Here is a 16,003-nt window from a genome sequence, read left to right as displayed (position 1 = left end):
ACTGGGGATGAAGTCAAGGTTTGGCAGGTTGGCTCCTTCTCAAGGCTCTAGAGGAGAATTGCCCCCTTGCCTTTTCCAGCTTCCGGAAGCTTCCCACATTCCTGCATCATTTTGACTTCTCGCTTCCATCACCACATCTCCTGTTTCCTCTCTGATCCTTCTACCCCTCCTCTTATAAAATTCCCTGTTTTCTTGGACCCACCTGGACCATCCAGGACACTCTCCTCCTCTCAAGACCCTTACCTTAATCGCATCTGCAAAGTCCCTCTTTCCCCGTAAGGTTGCATCCACGGGTTCTGAGGATTGGGATGTGGGCGTCTTGGGGGAAGGCATTGTTCAGCTCACCACACAGGCCGGTCCCGTCTCCAGTCTCACCCATCACAGCGCTCTCATCTGCAAGGAGGGTGAGTAAAACAAGGAAGAGTGATGGGGAGCATTTCCAGGAAACTCCCCCCATATTGAATCACAAATAAACGAAAACCAGGTTAAATCTGGGAGTCCGAACTGAGACGGATTCCCAAGGAGAGAGCACGAGTAATCCCGGGTGTTTGATGGGGGTGCTCCTGGGGCCAGGCCTGGTCCTGTTTGGCCCAGCCTACCCCTTGTACTTCTCCTCTCTGCTCTGCATCGCAGGGGCTGACCCAGCAGAGGGTGCTTCAGGCTCTGCACCAGCACCAGCAGGAGTCTGGGGGACACAGGAAGGGAAAACCAACAACACTTCTTCCTTTCTTTCCTCAGACTTGCTTCTCCTCTGTGCTGCCAGCTCCTGATGGACTGGACCAGTTTGGTTCTGTCCAATAACTTCTAGGCTCTGCTAACATCATTTCCATCCCTTTCCCTCCAGCCTGGGGTCTGGGTTAGAGGCCTGTGGGCTTCCTCTGTCTCTAACCTTTGGGTTGCCTTACCCCTGCTCCTCTAACTTGGCCTCTCAGTTCCTTCATTTCTGGGTAACTATACTAAGTGTGTGTGTAGTAGTCATCTCGAGCTGCATAACAAATTCCCCCCACCCCAGGTTTAGTGGCTCAAAACAACATTTATTATCTGTCTCACAGTTTCTGTGGGTCAGTGATCCAGGCACAGTCTTGCTGGACCCTCTGACTCTGGGGTGTGTCTCAAGGCTGTTGTCTGGGACAGAGACATCCTAAGATCTGCTGGGGATGGACCCGAGCTCACTTAGTTGTCGGCAGGATTCAGTTTCTTGCGGACTGTTGGTCTGATGGCCTCAGTTACTCATGAGCTATTGGCTGGTGGCCTTAGCTTCTTGTTCCTGAGCCCTCTCCATAGGGCAGCTCACAACACGGCCGCTAGCTTCTTCAGAGCAAGCAAGGGTTAGGGCAACAGCGTATCAGCAAGAGAGAAGTTAAGAGCAAGACAGAGTCACAGTCTTTGTCACCTCATCTTGGAAGTGACATCTGACCCATCACCTTTGCACGGTCTGGTCATTGGAGCAGGTCACTGGGTCCAGCCCACACCCAAGGGGAGGGGGTAACACAGGTGTGAACAGCAGCAGGAGTGGAATATTGGGGGCTGTCTAGGCAGCTGGTGACCGCAGACACACACCTCACCCTTAGGTATCCTTCCTTATCCCATTATACAGTGTTTCTGTGAGCCATCCTGATTTAGCTACCAAGTTCAGTGTCCATGAACAGATGCCTTTCTGCCTTTCTTGTCTTTACATGGAAAAGAAAAGTAGCTTATTAGAGAGCTGGCTCCCTACTGGTGAATTGCGGTGCTGGCTACTTACAAATCAGGGGTAAGTTTCTCCTCCCTGTCAAAGAAAGAACCAGATGTGGGAGGATGAGTGTTCCTGTGAAGCAGACAAATAAATGCCCGTTACATCCCGGAGGTACTCGCAGAAGTTTCTAGGGTAGGGAATAAACACCTGTCCAGATCCACCCTACCCAACCCTAACGGTCACAGAAGTCCGAGCTTAGAAAAGTGACACATTTCCACTGTATTTATTTTAAATGTGCCAAAGCTTTTGTACTTGGAGAACTTGGCCTGTCTGTTAGAAGGGCAGTTGCTTCTCCCGAAGGTGATTTTGAAGGTGACAGAGCATCATAATCCTTTAGGGCGCCATCAGTGGGTCCCACTCCTGCTGATAAGCAACACTTTTGCACGTTTGTTCTTCTCTGCAATTGCAGTTCCCTGGTAATCCCCACCTGACCCACAGCTCAGCCACAGTCCCTAAAGGCTTGGCAATTGGATGTGTTATCGGAGCCACCACAGCTGTTTCGAGTGAGGTCTGAGCGCCCGGTCTTTGCATAGGGATCATTGCAGAAGCGGGAGGAAATTTCTACCTCCAAATGATCATTTCCAGAACGATTGGCAACAATTCATTTCTTCTGTCTTTGGAAGCTATTCATCAAAGATGAGCTTCCTCCCTGCTCTCACTGTCCCTTTTCATCTGTACAACAATGCACCATAAAGCCCCCTGCATTAGTACGTGTGAAATGCCTTGAACATACACTAATGAAGCTTTTACATTTTCCTGTACTGATCCTCGTGCTCTCCCCCATACAAGACAGAACAGAAATCCAGTTCATGTAACATTTTCTCACAGTGCCCTGCCCAGAGCAGGCATTGAACGAATGATGATGCATAAGGAATACAACGACAATCATAGAATGATTGCCAACAGCATTTATTTGCGCTGACCGTGTTTAACATATTTCATTTTATTTAATCCCAAGTATTTAACATGTTTCATCTTACTTAACCCAGGTAATAAAATTCCTCCCACCCTTTTCTGGATGTGAAAACAGAGCCTTGGGGAGACGAAGGGACTTGCCCACGGCTACGCAGCATGTAGGTGACGGAGCTGGGATTCCAATCCAGGCTCCTGTGCCTGCAGCCAGCGCTGCCCTTCCCTCAGCCCCCTGCAATCAGGCACCACTTCCAGATTACTCCAGAAAGTTCTGCCCTTGCTTCCTTCCCTCAGTCCCTTCTCCTTCCTCAGGTCTCAGCTTCAGTTGTCACCTCCTTAGAGAAACTGACTCTTCCAGACCCAAGTACGACTCCATTTCTTCTCCTAAATCCTTACGCTTTCACCATAAAGGACTTTGCATCCTTTCTAGTGCCTGTTCAGTGTCTATTACTACTCAACCTCAAGTTCCACGAGCTTGTGGGGCTGGGGCCTGCTTCGAGAATGTGCTATTTCTGCACACCCCCAAAGAGTCAACACCCCGCATTGCTGCTATCTGGCAAGAAGCTGCTCCTGTGTAGGATGTCTCCTCAAGGGGAGGGCTGCCTGTGTCACCCCTGGAAGTGGGTGAATCCAGGACCCAGAGCTGGGGCCCCTGGCATCCTCATCTTATTCATTCTCTCATCCCGTGGCCCTTTGGTAGAGACTCAGGTTAGGAACTGTTCTGTGCCCTCCCTGAACTCGTAATCTAGTGGACAAGACAGATACTCAGAGAGTTAGGGTAGTGAGATTTCTGTGCTGCTGGAGTTGAGTATGGGGGCTGGGTGGCATGAGCGGGGAGCCCCTAACTCAGCCCGGGAGGTCCTGGAAGGTTTATTGGAGCAGATCCTGGTTCGGGTCTTGCGTGATGTCTCTTCTGGGTGAGGGCACACATGGGCAGGTGGACGTACCTGGGGAGCCAGAGCCAGCAGGCGCCCTGGCTCTACAGCATAAGTACAAAGGGGCGCTTTCTCGGCATTTCTAACAAGCCTCCAAAACTAGACACCTTCTGAGCTCACCAGCCTTCTTGTTCCTCATTATCAATGGCACACCTGGCGTCCTTCCTCCTGAGCAAGTGGATCTTAGGCTGTCTGCACTGAGAGCTGACACATGGCATTTTGCACTGAGCAGGGCTTTCAGGTGGTGCTGACCTGCTTTCTACTTTCACTTGCTTTAGTTTCTTCAAGTACAGAGGCTCCGCCTCTTCCCTCACCACTTCCAACCTCCTGCTGGGCACCATGGCAGCGGTTCTTCTGTGAAAAGCTTTTCTCGGGGCTCACTGCTTCACTGGTGAAGCTCAAGGGCAATGTCACACAATCTCCTGCTCCCCACAAGCTGCTCCATCTTCCTAAATTCAATGGAAGGAAGTTTCTTTTCTTCTTCAATTTTTATTGGAGTACAGTTGCTTTACATTGTTGTGTTAGTTTCTGCTGTACAGCAAAGTGAATCAGTTATATGTATACATATATCCACTCTTTTTTTGCATTTCCTTCCCACTTAGGTCACCACAGAGCATTGAGTAGAGTTTCCTGTGCTATACAGTAGGTTCTCATTAGTTATCTATTTTATACATATTAGTGTATATACGTCAATCCCAACCTCCCAATTCATCCCACCCCCTTCCCACCTTGGTGTCCATAAGTTTGTTTTCTACATCTGTGACTCTATTTTTGTTTTGCCAGCAAGTTCTTCTGTACCATTTTTCTAGATTCCACATATAAGCGATATTATATGATATTTGTTTTCCTCTTTCTGACTTACTTTACTCTGTATGACGATCTCTAGGTCTGTCCACGTCTCTGCAAATGGCACTATTTTGTTCCTTTTTATTTTGAAGTAATATTCCATTGTATATATGTACCACATCTTCTTTATCCATTCCTCTGTTGATGGACATTTAGGTTGCTTCCATGTCCTGGCTATTGTAAATAGTGCTGCTATGAACATAGGGGTGCATGTGTCTTTTCGAATTATGGTTTTCTCTGTATATGTGTCCAGGAGTGGGATTGCTGGGTCATATGGTAGTTCTATTTTTAGTTTTTTAAGGACCCTCCATACTGCTCTCCATAGTGTCTGCACCAGTTTACATTCCCACCAGCAGTGTAGGAGGGTCCCTTTCATAGAAGGAAGTTTCTTAAAGTCTCGAATCCTCCTTCTGGGATCCATGCACAGCTGAAATGAAACCATCACTGGTTAGATTGACACATGCCCATCTCAAGGCTGAACCTGGCAGCAAGAAATAGCATTTGTGAAACTGCTTTTATTTTTTCATAGGGCCAAATTAAACACATTAGACCAAATAATATTTCTAAATTAGATAATTTTGCCCAGAAAATTCAAATATTAGCAACTCAAGTGTGTCTAAATCCATGATTTCTTTATAAAAAGAAATGATTTTTCTCTTCATTATAAAAAGAGAAAAAAATAGCATTACCTACTTAAAGTAATCATAATGAATCTACTACATAAAATATATTTATATATTATATATACACATATATATCTCAAAATATAAAAGTCAATAATTAAAAATGGGTGAGAAAATAAAATCCTGCAGAGAAAAAATTGTGCGTAAGAATGAACAGCTAGTAGAGTTTCGATGTCAGGAACCTATATGCCACTTGTGCTCTATGTCTCTTTGCTTAAACTGTTTCTATTTCAGTCCTGCACAGTGGCTCCCAATTATTCTATCCCTTTAGAGCAAGCTATTAGAGCCTCTGCTTTTGCCAGGAGCTTGAATACCTCTTCCTAATAACAGTGGATCTGAAATCTGTCTTCAGGCTCAAACACTTTAATCATTGCAATATGCTGCAACTGCAGGCAAGTCAAGACTGTATGCCCAGACTTTAGGACCTAAAGAATCTTTCTGGCAACTTGCCTAGAACCCCAAAGCCATCTGTAACCTGCATATAAATGAACTTTATGAAATTAAAAATAAACATGCAGCCATAATATTTACTTGTCCGCCTTCATCGCTTGCCCTGTGAGGAGAGGTAGCAGGCTGAGCGCATTCATTTGAAGTCAGAGCCTATGGCTGAGCAGTTTCTGCTGCATCTGCAGTCAGCAGCACATAATTACAGGTGGTGTTCTGTAGGCGGGGACAACAGTGCTGAAAAAGAACGTTAGAAAGGCATTCATAAAGTCAGTAGTGTTACATAACAGCTATGGGCTCTGTCCTGCTGGAATTATTTTATAATCCCTACCAAGGACCGTGGACACTATGAACGAGGCAGAGTAGTCAGGATAGGTGATGCTATGCTGCCATAACAAATGGGTCTCAGTGACTGCCCACAGAGTTCTGTTTCTTGCTCACATTATGTTCTCATCACAGATAATTACTGTAGTCCTCACTACATCTTCTTTCCCCCAGATCCCAGGTGGAGGGACTGTTCCCATCTAGAACATTACTGGGCTCATGACAATGGGAAATGAGAGGGCAGAGTCATGTTTTGGCACTTAAAGCTTCTGCTCAGAAGTGGCTCATGTCACTTTCCCTGATAAGTCTTTGTTCAAACCTCATGTTAGTTGAAAAGAGAAATACACTTCCCTTGACAGGAAGGGCATCACAAGTCACATGACCAAGTTTGAAGCTGATGGAACTGAATGAAATGGAGTTTTCCCCCAGGATGGTGCAGAGACTGTCTGGAAACAACACTAGAGTTTACCAAACTAGGGTCTCTTATACCCATAGGTTTCTGCGGTTTGCTTTCTAAAGACAAAGCATTTCATAAGCAAACGCTCATTTGCTGCTGGATGTTTCCTCCAGTGCTTCTGAAATCTAAATGGCTCTTTCCATGTGATTATGACTCTTTTGGCCAAATTGTGATGGTCTGATTTTTAAGTGACCAACATTCATTTTAGGGCCCTACAGTCACCTGGCCGTCTTGCTTTCACATTTCTCATGGTGCATTAGCTGTAGTCCCTGCGCAGGAGACTGGGGAGCCTGCGAGCTGGGTGGGGAGCATGTAGGGTGCACGTACACATCTCTCTCCAGCTAATATCTACAGTGTCCTGGACAGACCCAAACTTTCAGTCAGTTCCTGCTTCACAAAATCTACCTGGAGCACCTCTACCTTCTCCTTTAATCCATGGCTTCCCTCTTGGGGAGTCAGAATGCCCTCATTGAGTGGCCAGACCATTGGCTGCTGTTCTTCTCTTCTTTGTTTTCCTGGGACTCTAGAAATTCTTTGCAAATAGAGCTCTTGAAGTCCTGCCTTGACATTCCAGCATTCCAAAAGTGAGGACGCAGATTAAGCCCTACCCACAGTGGTAAATTCTAATTCTAAAATTCTCTCTATTGATCTGAGTGGATCACCTTTTCCTTAAATGACATTTAAGAACTTTCTGACAATTAACACTGTAACCCAAACCTTCTCGGTTTCTGTGAAGTTGACCAAGAAATGATTTTTCAAAGTTCAGAAGCAGTATATCCCAATTTTGTTATAACATATACTTACCATAGAGAAAGTTAACCATTAACAGTGTACTGGATCCAAAAATCTCTGTCCCCAGGAGTATCGTTCAATAAGAAATGTGTTGCCAGTATGAGCATGGCTGGGAGAAATTAGACTTTGACGCTTGTTCTGCAGAGGATCTCGATGGCAGTGATCCAATCCATGTTTGTGACACTGAATTGAAAATTGCATTTATATGAACTACTTGGAATTAACATTATTTCTTTAGACAACCTCTGACAACTCATTGATGACTAAGCCAGTTGATAAGACCCTATGATATGTCTTTCACTCTTAGCCATGAACTCTGCTTCCTGATCCTCTACTATCCTGGAGGAATGCTCTCACCCCATACCTGGCATCCCTGTGCCTTGTCTCCCTGCATCCAGGCTCAATCCACTCCTCTACATCACACCTTCGTGGCCCCTTATCACCTACCTGAGACAGCACAGGCTCCTGGGTACCATCACAGGCCCACCGTCTTCACCCAGAATTCCATTCACACTCAACATCTCAGCCATACTAATCCTCTTAAAAATTCCCCAGATCTTGGGCTTCCTTGGTGGCACAGTGGTTGAGAGTCTGCCTGCCGATGCAGGGGACACGGGTTCGTGCCCCGGTCCGGGAAGATCCCACATGCCGCGGAGCGGCTGGGCCCATGGCCCAGCAGCCATGGCCGCTGAGCCTGCGCACCCGGAGCCTGTGCTGCGCAACGGGAGAGGCCACAACAGTGAGAGGCCCGCATACCGAAAAAAAAAAAAATTCCCCAGATCTGCTGCTCCCTGAGGCCCCTGGAACTTTATACTCCATGGTTGATACTCCATGACATCCTCTCTTTTCTCTGCCCCATCTTTTCTCTCTGACCACAGAATTCCTATTCATCTTCTTAAAATCAGGTCTAGAGAAACCTCCTTTGAGAAATATTTCCTGACCTCTCACAGACAGAATTAGGTGTTTCTTTATTCATTTCTTAACCTATACATACTATCATATTCAAAACCTTCTGCAAAGTTTGTCTTCAAGGATAAGTCCTCATTGTATGACATTTCACTCTATCAGTGGCTCTAAAAATATTGTTTGAGAAAGGAGGAAACAAAGGAAGGAAAATTAGTCTGAGTTCATGATGGTTATGATTCAGGGACTTCGTAATTTACATTCACAGTTATTTTAACCCTCCTGAAAATCATAAAAATAATATTATTATCCCGATTAAAAAAATGGCAATTTGAGACTCAGCGTTAAATGACTTGACCTAGTTTCCACTGACAGGACGTGTCCACGTTTGAGTTCTTATTTTGCTTCATACTTTCTCTCAGTAAGTCCAGGCTTCCATCGAGAGACCCACAAAACCCGTATTTAGAAATAATAGTGTCTGTGGTTTTCTTTTAGGGATACATGGATACTAGAATAGATTATATGTATATGTATAACTGAATCACTTTTCTGTACACCTGAAACTAACACAACCTCGTAAATCAACTATACTCCAATATAAAATAAAAAATTTTTAAAAAGACAACATGGATACTTATTCATCGTTATTCATGTATTCTTCTACTCTTCAAAATATTTAAGAAAGCCCACTGTGTGCCAAACACTAGTAAACCCCCAAAGGTTCAGCGATCGATCAGTCGCCAACACTGACACCTGGACACGAGTAGTGTCAGTCTGCTGGTCAACTCTGGAAAATCCTATTTTTGGAGGGAGCTTATTTCAAGAGTTGGCGACTATGTTTTCCATTGCATACTACTGTGTATCTACCTTTGAGTGTCCAGTATGTAATTATTAAGTAACTAGTTGAAAAAGAGTTGGAGAGTCCTACAGAGGTCCCAGATCCCTTTGAAAGATACTCCATGACTACACTTTGTCTAGAATTATGCCTGTTACCTTTTTTTATTTTTCTAGCTTATGTCTTTGAGAGGTTTGTTATATATGTTTCTGTATATACTTAATTTTATTGCCTAAACAGTATGTTAGCAGAAATAATGAAATCAGTACAAAGTTGTACCATTTAATTAAAATGTTACTATCCATTGCTTAATAAGAATCCTGTAATATGTGGAGGTAGAGTTGAACAGAATTAATGATTGGAAGGAACAATACATTTGTCATAATTTCTCCCATGAATACAGACTCCTGATAAACTTAGAAGAGGCTCTTTCTCATGAAACCAGCTGTAGAACTGGTATAAATCTCTTCAGATAAACTGACTTGTTAAGAAAGGGAAAAAGCAAAAAAAAAAAAAAAAAAGAAAGGGAAAAAGCAAACTTTTCTTCTTGATCCACATTTTAACTGCATTGTTTTTAAGTATCCCTCTGGAAATGAGAGTCTGTATTCCAAATCTTTCATCAGTGAAAAGCAGTATTTTGATGGTTGACAGACTCTCATCCAGAGCTTTGGATGCCAAGACTTAACGAGTGTGAACCTTTATTGCAAAACCTTGCTTTTTTCTTTCTAAGAGAATAAAATCACCCAAATATCATTTTTAAGAATGTTAGCAGAAGTTGGACCTGCTGTGCCTCACATGCTTGAAGCCTTGGAATATAATATAATTTATTCTCCTAAGAAATATTTCTTGAACATCACACATTTTATAAACGTTCTGTGGTCTCTCCTTCCCACCCTTTTTGGTCTGGTCACTCAAAACAGATGGTAGAAAGATGTGTTCTTATATAAGTTCTCCTTTTTATAATATTTCAGCATTTATCATTTTCAACCATAAATGTGCCGGAATAGATTGTCCTTCTTATTAATTTTCAGGAGAGCTCAGAAGTTAAAAAAAATTTTAAAGGAAGTTATATATTTTTTCCTTTTAGTAGTCTACTCATACTAAAGGTTTAGAACTGTATAGTATTTTTAAATACTTAAAATACATTCTTTATTGCTATTCTTTTTTGATATGATGAAATTTTATGGCCCACCTTCATCTTACTCCTGAAGGAAAGGTCCAGTGCTGTGCTGGTCAGTTGTGAAGGTCTTTAATTGGTCACTCCTGGGGGTGGTTGTTTCTTGGGACCCAGTTAGAAGGCCAAGGAAGAACATTCCAAATGGGTCTTTGGAAATGGAGGCCCAATTCCAAATCATCCCCCATAACTTGTGCTCCCCTAAAGACTTCAGGTGAACTTTACTGAGATAAAACTTACATACAATAAGACGCAACATTTTAAGTATACATTTTCATGAGGTTGAACAAATCTACGATCCCATGTAGATACTAGAACAGTCAAGACATAGGACATTATCCCCTAATGAGTTTCAAAGATCATGGATCACCACTGAAATGCAATAGGGTTCTCTCATCATTTCTTTTAATGGCATGTTCCTTGGGCTTAGGCATCTTGTGTTGAGAAAGTTCTATATCTTACTGTTACACTTTTCAGAAAAGAAAAGGAAGGAAAAAGTGGTCCAACTGTAAAACAGGAGCACATCTTATCTCCATCTGTTCTTAAAGTACAATTTAACTCAGTTGGTCCTGGAGACATCATTTCAAGAAGCATTGTAAGGACAAGCAGTTCATCCCTTCACATAGCGGAGGGGAGTATGGTGAGCAAGACCCCAGCACCAGAGGGTGCAGAGCGGCCACAGACTGTGCATGGAGCAGGGCTTGTCAGGCAGGACCCTCTACTGCATGAGAACGCGTCTGTTAGGAGGACTGACGGGTGCCCTTGGACTTCAGAGCACTGTTACCATAATATTCACCCTCAGTGCACAGACACAGGGGCACGAGTGTGACCCCCCCCCTTGCTTTCTCAAAATATAAGAGAAAAATGTGGGGAAATAGTAAGCATGGCAAAGCATGACAAATGATAAGTCCTCGCTAGTGTTACTATGAAAATCCCACTATGGCATGAACTATTTAAGAAACATGGAGGGCTTAGAATTCAGCAAGTAAAAACAATCCATTCAAGCATCCTTGTAACAGGGAAGAGCCAAATCTGACTCCATGTTGGATCTGTTTCTTTTACTTTAACCTTTGCTTCTGCTGCTTTTGTTCACTGAAAGGATACTGTCTATACAGAATGGCCTGCCTCGGGGAACCCTGCCCCTCTGCCTGAATGTTAAACCAAAGCGCCTTTGTTCAGGGAAGCATCCTGACCCTGTCCACCTGTGGATGGCTACAAGAAAGAAGAAAGTAACACATCCCCTCCGAGGCTGGCCATTCCAGGGGATATTTGCAAATCTTATGGCCTTTTTACTTTATTTCCTCATCTCCTCCCCCTCTCTGTGCTATAAATGAAACTGGCATCCAAACCCCAATGAGATGGCTTTTCCGAGACACTCGTCTGCCATCTTCTCGGTCTGCCGGCTTTCCGAATAGTTGTACTCCTTGCCTCAACTCCTCGTCTCCGATTCATTGGCCTGTCGTGCAGTGAGCAGAGCCAGCTTGGACTAGGTAACACCCTGAGTCTGTAAAAAGAGCATTACATTAAAAGGTCAGGTTTAAATAAAGAAACAAATAAATGTGAATTCATTAGTTACTTCAGTGCTGAAGCTAGCTATACCGAGGCTATCTATAGAAAAGAAAATGATTAGTCACATTTCGAATATGCTTAAACTTACATTTATCACCTTTTAAATTAAAAATAAACAAAAAATAAATGAAGGGATTTGCCTTGATTTTTCAGCAAAAGCGTTAATTCATCTGAGCACTTTTGTCCTGCGTGAGAGAACTTGAGAGTTCCCATGGCATTGTGGAGACTGAACATATTTTTGTATTTTGACTGTGATGAAGACAATATGCTATTCTTAATAAAGAAGTGGTTATTTGGGGACAGGAAGTACATATTTGATTATAATTACAGTCACCAAATGTTTACTTGCTGTAAATAAGGATCTGGGTGGGGTTTGATGAACACATGTGCATGTCCATCGTGTAGTTCTTTTGAGACAATATATGTATAAAGCTCTTAGTAAGCCCACAGAGACTTCAAATGTGATTCCTTAAGGCCTAAAAGTATGTCACTGGGTAGCCAGACCAACTTCTTTAATCACTGAGTGTCTACAAGTCCCAGCAAAGAGGGTCCTGGGTCAAACCCACCTTTGTTTTGTCATTCACAGCCTCCATCAGGTATCAGACTCTCGCTGGACATTCGAGCCCAGAGCAGGGGTTTACGACAGATTTCCTGGGTTTTCAGGCATCATCTTGAATTCTATGAAATATTTTTGTATATACTGAGATGTTTCAACAATTTTCACTAGATATTCAAAGGGGTCAGTGACTGTCCCCAAAATGTGAAGAGACGGGGACTATGGCTGAAAACCATCCTGCTGTTTCTTCCCAACCTGGTCCTCCCTCCGCTTCCCATGTGTCGTCCCAGTTACATCCCCCTCCAAGATTCGGTGATGGAAAAAAGTGGTGTTTTTATAATCAGTTCAGCCTCAGATGGCAAGGCAGGCTTCTTGGTAGGTACGTGGGTGTGCATTGTATTCACCTGTGTGACCTTCTGTACTTGACTGTTTGACAAATACCTCTTTGAAGTCATGTGTCCAAATCATTGTTATGTGATGGCCCTGTTGAGTCCTCCTGTAGCCTGGGGGTGTTCTTCCTTGAACATTTGTTGTACAGATGAGGGACCAGGCGAGGGAGTTGCCCTCACTAACAGCCATTCATCAATCAACAAATATTTGTTGAATGCCTGCTACATATTTTTCTTAACATCTTTACTGGAGTATAATTGCTTTACAATGGTGTGTTAGTTTCTGCTATATAACAAAGTGAATCAGCTATATGTATATACATATATCCCCATATCCCCTCCCTCTTGCGTCTCCCTCCCACTCTCCCTATCCCACCCCTCTAGGTGGTCACAAAGCACTGAGCTGATCTCCCTGTGCTATGAGGCTGCTTCCCACTAGCTATCTATTTTACATTTGGTAGTGTATGTGTGTCCATGCCACTCTCTCACTTCGTCCCAGCTTACCCTTCCCCCTCCCCGTGTCCTCAAGTCCATTCTCTACGTCTGAGTCTTTATTCTTGTCCTGCCCCTAGGTTCATCAGAACCATTTTTTTTCTTTTTTAGATTCTATATATATATATGTGTTAGCATATGGTATTTGTTTTTCTCTTTCTGACTGACTTCACTCTGTATGACAGACTCTAGGTCCATCCACCTCACTACAAATAACTCAATTTCGTTTCTTTTTATGGCTGAGTAAGATTCCATAGTATATATGTGCCATATCTTCTTTATCCATTCATCTGTCGATGGACACTTAGGTTGCTTCCATGTCCTGGCTATTGTAAATAGTGCTGCAATGAATATTGTGGTACATGATTCTTTTTGAATTATGGTTTTCTCAAGGTATATGCCCAGTAGTGGGATTGCTGTGTTGTATGGTAGTTCTATTTGTAGTTTTTTAAGGAACCTCCATGCTGTTCTCCATAGTGGCTGTATCAATTTAGATTCCCACCAACAGTGCAAGACGGTTCCCTTTTCTCCACATCCTCTCCAGCATTTATTGTTTGTCCTGCTACATATTTGAATGGTTGCCTTCAAGTACCAATTCTATTAAAAGTTATGAAAATTTTGGAAGCACTTGATATTCAGTTTGTTTGAGTTTTGGGGTAGGAGTGCATTTTTGGCAAATTGTTCAGACCTTTTTGATTTAAAATTGGTAATGGTCAGTTATGTAGTTTCAATTGCTTAAATTCAAATAGGAAACATATACTCTATTGGGCACTTGGTTTGTTTGTTGTGGATATTTATTTAAATATAATTTTATATGTGCATGGACAAAAAGAATTACAAACTTAAATATATAGGAAGTTAATTTTAACAATGTTCTTAAAATAAGAGGGTTAGCTACTTTTCAAGCATGTGTAATTTATTTCAGGAATATTGCATTCCTATCGTTTTGGCCAGCACTTGCATCATATACATATATATATGAGTGTGTGTGCACGCGTGTGTGGTTGTACAGTTTTCATCTATCTTTTTATAGTGGGACTTGGTTTTAAATACTAATTCAATTCAGAAGAATAAAAGATCTCCATACTTTTACACACACACACACGCACACGCACACACACACACACGTTTTTCGGATAATAAAATTGGCAACAAATTTCAAGTGAATGTACCCAGCCCTTTGGATTCTATTAGTCTCATGGTTTAGATCTGCACTGTCCAGTATTGTAGCCACAAACCATATGTGGCTATTCAAAATTAAATTTAAGTTAAATATGATAAAATTTCAGTTCCTTCGCTGCCACATTTCTTGTGCTTACCAGTCATTTGTGGATAGTGGCTACCATCCTGGACATCTCAGATAAAGAACACCATTTACTTAACCAGCTTCCTAAAGCTGTGCATTTAGATAATTTTCAATGTTTCAGTGGTATACATAATGCTGTAGTGAGCAACTTTATCTATAAATTTTGCACACATCTCCCGTATCTCCTTAAAGTGCAGAAATTCATTCATCATTCAGCTAAACACTGTTTAGTAAATTGTTTTTCTTGCCTTCTCAGTGACTTGTAGCAGTCATATTAAAATATAAGATAAAATGTGAAATTTTAAAATGTGAAGGCAAATATTCAATTCATAGACAAGCTATTATGTTCCTAGAACTGTTCTATAGAAATAAATAAATATTTAAAAATTCCTAACATTGTGAAACTTTTGTTCTAGAAAATGAACAATTAACAAAAATAAAAATGAATGAATGAATGATTGAATAATAATATGATAATGATTGAATAAATTATTGAAAAAGAACATTTTTTAAAATTAACTTCCTATATATTTAAATTTGTAATTCCTTTTGTCCATGCACATATAAAATTTTATTTAAATAAATATCCACAACAAACAAACCAATAATGATTGAATAAATAATAAATATGTGAATACATTTGCATCAAAATAGTCTTTAATGGGTGCACATTATCTGAGCCATTATTATGGTCATTACCATTTGTTCCAGTGTATCATAGACTTAATTTTAGCCTGTGATAACTTTTATGGTATAGAAGGTTTTAACATTCTGTGCTTCAGTTTTAAAGCTTTTCCTTTATGGCTCATGCTTTTTTGAGAACTTTAGACCCAAAAAGCACTAACTAAAAAGGGAAGATTGGTAATTTTAGAACATTAAAATTTTAAATTTCATTTGTGCAAAGACACCACTAAAAAAAGTGAAGAAACAGGACTGGGAGAAGATGTTTGCCACCAATACCTCTGATAAAAGTTTTCTCTCCTATAAATCATGATGCCAAAAATGCATATATATGGAAAGTATATGAAATACATTTTTCAGTGATGGTATCTAAATTACAAAAGAACAGAGGGATTGATATTCAACCTCCCTCATAGTCAGAGGAAAGCAAATTACTCACAGGGAGTTTCAGTCACACAACCATCAGACTGGTAACATTTGAAGAGCCTGACAATCCCTTGGTAGGATTGCATATGAAGGATTGAGAGCTGGTACATGGCTGTTGATAGTGAAAATTAAAATAATTGCTTTAGAAGAATAAAATTAGGCATACCTTTGAACAGAAATGCTACTTTTTTGATATTCTTCGAGAGACTTCAGTGAGTGTCCCCAAGAAGACAGTTTCCAAAATATCCATTTCAGCATCATCTATCATAATACACAATGGAAAGCAAATGATGTGTCCATCAGTAGGAAAATGAAAAAATTAGCTTATGGTATAGAGACAAGAATATTAATCAAATGTTAATAAAACAAACTGGGTTTATATGTTCTAGGAGAGATGGTCATCCAGAACATCAAAATGAGTGAACAATAGCAAATTGCTCAATACTGGGTATATATAGAATGCCATTTGGTACGATTAGAACATACAGAACAACACTGCGCTTTGTTTCTGGTACTATTCAGATATGATAAAAGTCTAGGAAAA

General features: G+C 41.6%; 1 protein-coding gene across 1 annotated transcript in view; it reads left to right on the top strand.

The window, feature by feature from the left end:
* The window catches only part of ADCY2 (adenylate cyclase 2), a 432,035-nt gene that overhangs the window by 130,308 nt on the left and 285,724 nt on the right, over nucleotides 1-16,003 (top strand). The gene's annotated exons all lie outside the window — the stretch shown is intronic.

This window comes from Delphinus delphis, chromosome 3 (genome assembly GCF_949987515.2).
Source record: "Delphinus delphis chromosome 3, mDelDel1.2, whole genome shotgun sequence".
Taxonomy (NCBI): Eukaryota; Metazoa; Chordata; class Mammalia; order Artiodactyla; family Delphinidae; genus Delphinus; species Delphinus delphis.
Note: the sequence above shows the minus strand (reverse complement) of the source record. Positions and strands in the feature narration are given on the sequence as shown.